A 6,744-nucleotide genomic window follows, 5' to 3' on the forward strand; every position below is an offset into this window, starting at 1 on the left:
TTCTGAGCACCATTGTAAGGAGAATAAAAATATCCCAGGCTGAGACTGAATAAAAGGTATTCAGACACATTTTTGGAAACTAAGGGGATGAATTATTGAAAAAAAAATCTGAAAATAATTATTCTCTAGGATAAATATCTCATAAATTAATAATATCTACTTGAAGGTACTTGGAAGAGAATTATGCTTGTTCTTTATTCAAAGAAAAGAAAACAGTCAATAGAAGTAACAAGAGGGATTTTACTAGTAGTCTAGTAGGAGGAAGAATTTTAAGATATTCTTCAAAGCAAAAAATGAACAAAGGAAAAGAAAACAATGAACCAAGCTAGCCCTGGTAGAAAAGTCCATCTATAAGGTGATTAACAAAGGAAATGCTCAGTATAGAGCACTGTCATAGTGATGTTATTAAAATATTCATATTGTATGAGACTTGTTTTATCTGAAATAGTTAGAGATTGTGTTATGTCCTGTATTCAAAGAACCAAATTATAAGTCAGGCAGAATAAATAGCAAGAGAAAAGGGAACTAATTTTAAATTTCAGATCATTTTTATTTCCTGCTTGTCATGCTAAGTAGTTTCATATACAATTATTACATTATCTGGACAAAGAAATATGATTCTCATAATTTCAAACCTTAAGAATCAGGCTAAAACAAAGATAAATTATATTTTAGGCAAGTAAAAATATTGGCAATGGCTAGAGTTCATTTTGTTATGAAAGTACATGTGAAAATGAGAGGTTAACTTTTTGAAACTTACGTTTTAGAAAAATTGACATAAAACATTTGTTCTCCAAATGTTTTAATATATTTGTTAGTTCTTAAAGTATGGAATGCCTATGAAGCAATCATATCTTTTTGCCTGGAATACACTTTAAACAAGCAAAGGAATCCATATATTATGGGCACACCATTGCCTTATGAGAAAAAAATAATATTTATCTTCATAAAAGTAAGGAAATAATTTTTAGTAGAGTCACACTTTCATTGACATGTTCTCATAATCACATAATGTAGTTAATGTCACACTTAATTTTTTATAATGTATTCAGACACAGTTTTGGAAAGTAAAGGTATGAATTATTAAAAAAAACCTTAAAATAATTATTTTCTAGAATAAAGATCTCATAAGTTAATGAGGAGTTCCTTAAAAAAGAATTGTGCCTTTGCTATGTAAACAATGGCTACATGATAGGCCAAGGTTAAGAATAATATTTTCTTTTACAGAATCATAAAATGGTTGTGCAATCTGTCTTAAAATGCCTAATACTCAGGTGGATAAATAAACTGTGTCTATCTAGTTTATATAACATTGAACAAAATGTTGTTTCTGTTAATCAGTATTACAGGATTAATACTCAATTAAAAATAATTATTGAGATTCCTATAGCAGATTTGAAGAGTGTATTTATGATAAGAAGGTTGTGGTTAGTTCAGACTGCTAGAACAAAATGCCACAGACTACATAGCTTATAAACAACAGAAATTAATTGCTTATAGTTATGAAGGCTACAAAGGCCAAGATCAAAGCACCAGCACAGTCAACTTCTCTTGAGGGCCCTCCCCCTAGTTCCCAGCTGGGACCTTCTCTGGGTCCTCACACAGTGGAAGGATGAGGGATCTCTAAGAGCACTAATCCCATTCAAGAGGGCTCACCCCCATGGCCAAAGCACTTCCAAAGGCCCTAATTCCTCATCCTATTATCTTTGGGGGCAGGCGGGGGGGCGGTGGAGGTTAGGATTTCAACATGTGAATTATGCATTTTTTTAAATAGTCAAAGCCAGCTTAAAACTCTGCTACATTTTTGTTGCAGCACACATTTATGTTTTCTACCAAAGTAACAATGAAAACTTAAGTTTTATTACTAATAAAGGAAATAGACCATATGAAAGGTGACTGCTTTGATATTATATCTAGAATCAATATCAATTATGAGTGTGAAATATGGGGGTGGAAAATATTTGAATATGTACTCATAATTTAACCTAAAGGAAACCTTAATTGAAATATCTTCAAAGAAATGAATTATTATTTTAACATACGTGAAATTCAGGAAGCCAATACTTACACAGATATAACATATGTACAGCATTACAAACAGATGCTCAACTTCAAGAATTCACAAATGACATGACAGTGAAACTTAAATTGGGTCTGTGCCAACTAGGATAATATTATTCCACAACTTAAAAACTGAATTTGTTTAATAAATCAGTTGCAGGACCTCTATTCCGTGTATGCTGTATGCTGTCCACTTATTAACATGTGGAATCATTAAAACAAACAACCATCAAAACAGAAATCAGAGAAAAGAGTTGTATATTACATACCACAAACAACTGAAAGTATTTGTATGATTGCAATCACATTTCTTCAATTACTTGAACAATTCTTCAGTTTACAGTAATTTTTCCCAATCATCTAACCTTGTAGCTGTTGCTCCATTACTATTTTAGACTGACATCATTAGATGTTGTTACAAAAATCAGCAAACAGTATATATTTTGAAGTAATAATCTTTTATTTCTTCATTCCAAGAGTGAGCTAAAAAGCCTGAATTTGATTAATTAATCATAAACTTTGTATTATTATAATTATTTTTGGAATGAAAAAGGGACATTTGGTTTCATCCCAAAGGATTCTACAGTGTATTTGTGGAATTAAGATTTAGGGGGAAAAACAAAAACAAAAACAAAACTGCTATTTCGTCAAATAATATTCAAGTTGCAAGATTCCTTAAATACTATAAAACTTGACCTCCTCACTTTGCACAATCAATAACATGTTTACGAACTTTCACAAAGTCAGAAATTAACAACCAAGATAAAAATAAGACCCAGCTGGGAGGCAGAATGTGGAAGGTAATATTAGTGATGCTATAGTCAAAATTTTTTTAGAAATGACCGCTACACTTCATAACAGGATGAATCATCTTTAAACTCTCTGAGCCTCAGTTGCCTCCTACATAATCGTGTTATGGTCTGAATTGTGTCCCCTCCATAATTCCTGTGTTAAAATCCTAATCCCCAGTGCCTCAGTATGTGACTATGTTTTAATATTGGGCTTTTAAAGAGATAATTATGATAAAATTAGGGCATGTAAAGATTGAGCTTTTAAGGAGGTAATTAATGTGAAATCAGGTTATGTGATTTGGGCCATAATCCCGTGTAACTGTTGTCCTTCTAACAAAAGGAAGATGGAACACAGGCACACACAGAGGAAGACCATGTGAAGACAGAGGAAGACAGGTGAGGGAGGCCAATGGGGAAAAATGGGGGAAATATGTAATACTTTCAACAATAAAGATAAATTTTAAAAAGGACAAGGAGAGAGGCCCTTAGAAAAAACAACAACCTGGCCAACGTCTTCATCTTAAGTTTCTAGTCTCCAGAACTGTAAGGAAATAAATGTCTGTTGTTTAAGCCAGTCAATCTGTGATACTGTTATGGCAGCCCTTGCAAACTAACATACCTTCTAAAGCATAGAGTTATCGTGATGATTAAATAGGATTATATACGCAAGCCACTTGGCATATAAAAGGTGAGCAATCAGTTTTAGTTACTTTTTCCTCTCTAATCCTCCCCCTTTGGAAAGAAAAGAAAAAAAAAAAGCCTGAGATGAAGAATGCCCCACATATCTGAAAAAGTCAATAGGCAGAAAGTTTATAGATGAAGATGTTTAATAGTGTCAAACCTGAAGAGAAGGAAAATAGGGAGTTAACCAAAGAGATAATTATACTTATCTTTTCAGAACCAACTGATAACCTTACCAAAATGAGCTGAAATCACATTTCTGAGTTGATTGGAAAATTACAGAAACGAACTTGGTGTCATCTTCTTAGATATGGGTTCAGAAAGTCATGAAAGAGTTAAATAAGGATTCACTGAATTTTGTCTTATTATCATTTATAATCACTAGCTTAAAGGACAGACTTCATCATTTATCAGAGCATTTAATATGTGAACACTATTAATATCCCCAAAGCTTATGAGCTAAAAAAAATTAAACAGACAAAAAAAGTAACCTAATCTTAACTTTTTAGGTTTCAAAAAATTTTCTTCATGATTTTTTATTTGTCCAATAAATCTACTCATTGACTAATTATTACTGACTAGAGATAACTACCTTTAAAAAAATCCTTTCTTTTATGCATATTCTAGGGCTCTTGAGTATTAACTAGGTAAATACCTTTAGATATTGTCTCAAGAGAGATTTATTTAAAATAAACAGGTACCATTAATCTGAGCATTAATCTAATCAGACAGACATTTCTGCTGAGGTGTGCAATTGCACACTGCTGAGCCATCATGCTGGGATGCAGAATAGAGCTCTGACATTTGAGTTTAGTAAAATGTATCCCCCCAGGTTTCCAAGAGATGAAAAGGTAAATTTGACATATAGAATATTTTGTCTTTGTTGCCCATCAGCACCGTCACAACAGTGCTAAATCAGGAGGACCATAATGTATGCCAAGAAAGATGTTCTGTATTTATAGAATGGCTTTTTCTTGTGAAAAGATAAAGTATGGTAGGAAATAACAATTGTCTTATTTATTTATTTGTTTTTTTATTAATTAATTTATTTTATTTTTTTTTAATATTTTATTGGTTTTTTACAGAACCTGGGACCTTTCAGTCCTCAGGCCAACGCTCTATCCACTGAGCCAAACTGGTTAGGGCTAATTAATTAATTTTAAAATCCTCACCAGAGGACATGATTAGAGAGAGGAAGGGAAGGAATGAGGGAGGGAGAGAGAGAGAGAGAGATAGAGAGAGAAACATTGCCCTTTTAAACACACCCAGACTGGGGATTGAACCTGCAATCCAGGCGTGTGCCCTGACCAGGAATGAAACCTTTTGGTGCATGGGACGACGCTGCAGCCAACAGCTACTCTAGCCGGGCAGCAATAACAGTTTTCTTAAAAAATACTCATGTCTTCATTTGTTTTTAAATAATAAATATTTCTTTCATGTATATTATACAAATAGGAAAGATCAAGAGAAACTAAAACCAAAAATCTATCATCAAGTACATCATGATATGATTCTAATTTAAAGTTAGATCAATCTCTGCTCACTGATTTTTTTATGATCAGGTGAGACCTTGGGAAGGATAAGAGAGCCTTACAAACTGGACAATGAAGACTAGTTGCTCTTTTTAATTACAGTTTTGGGTCTCCAGATAACTCTTTTTAAAAGTTATCTGGTTCTCTGGGTTAGACAACTGTAGTGACCCAAACAACTTCAGGTGATGTGTCTTTTGGATTTTGTTAGTACATCTGGAAAGAGGAGCTTAGAAACTACCCAGAAAGATGATTTATTTAGGAAGGAATTTGTGTCTATTTCTCAAATAATTTGTGGATTTTGAACACAAAGGAGGAATATAGTACCTTTTTCACACGTTGGTATGCTTGTCATACATTGCCACTTAAGTATGTGTTAAATTATATTTTAAAAGTTGTGGTAGCTTAAGACAATGACATTTAAAATGTAATTCAGATATAATTGCAATAGAGAGTCAAGTGTAAAATAATAATAAGTTATCTGACAGCTCACTGGATGAAATGTCTAACAGAACTCTTTGAATTATGATTTTTTACCACATATGCATAATTTAGAGATAACTGACAAATTAAAATACAATTTCTTAAACTCTTATCACGTGTAAGTCACCATATCCAACACCTTAGAAGTTGATGATGATTTTTTCTTTTTTTTTTTTACACAGAGGAAGGGAGAGGGATAGTTACAAACATCGATGAGAGAGAAACATCCATCAGCTGCCTCCTGCACACCCCCTATAGGGGATGTGCCTGCAACCAAGGTACATGCCCTTGACCGGAATCGAACCTGGGACCCTTCAATCTGCAGGCCAGTGCTCTATCCACTGAGCGAAACCAGTTAGGGCAGATGATGATTTTTTGTCAATATTTCATAGGTGAAATAACTGAGTCTTAGTGGGGTGAATAATTTACCCAAGGACATAAGTGTTAGGATGTTGTAATGTACCCCGCGAATCACAGAAGGACGCCTCAGGAAGTCGAATTAAAGAGTCACATTTATTGCAATCTGGGACTATGAGGGGCCATTCCCAAATCTCATAGCAATAAGATGGCGGCAAAACCAGACTTGTATAGGCAAAAATCACAAAGGTATTGATTACATCCCAGGGTTTGGAATGAGGAAACTGGCTCCCAAAAAGCAGATTACAGAAGCAGAATTAAGCGTTTTAATGACAGAAATACATTATCTAGAGCCCTCGGGCTTGGAATGAGGAACCTAGTTTGCACAAAAAAAGATTACAAAGCAAATAGGTACCATACTTCAAGGACTTAGATTTCCAGACCTGAATTGAAAACTGTGTTTTTAAGATTAGAGAGCTAAGACTTTTAACCAAGTCTACATCTCTGGAAAAGAAAAAAAAAATGAAATTACCCAACATATAATGGACGAAATGGAAGTTTATTCTTACTTTGGGAGAGTTAGTTTTCTTAAATGTCCTCACACTACTCTTTTTTATTTGTACTTAAAAAAGTCTAAGAAAGGTTAATCTCTCTAAATAATGCTGCACATTTCAGTGATTCATGCTTGAACAACACAAACACACACATATACATTCACACATTTGTGTGTATATATAAATGAAGGGGAGTGAGATTACATATGATTATATATGAGAGAGAGAGAGAGAGAGAGAGAGAGAGAGAGAGAGAGAGAGAGAGAGAGAGAGAGAGCGATAGAGGAG

Source organism: Myotis davidii, unplaced genomic scaffold, assembly GCF_000327345.1.
Source record: "Myotis davidii unplaced genomic scaffold, ASM32734v1 scaffold206, whole genome shotgun sequence".
NCBI classification, from domain to species: domain Eukaryota; kingdom Metazoa; phylum Chordata; class Mammalia; order Chiroptera; family Vespertilionidae; genus Myotis; species Myotis davidii.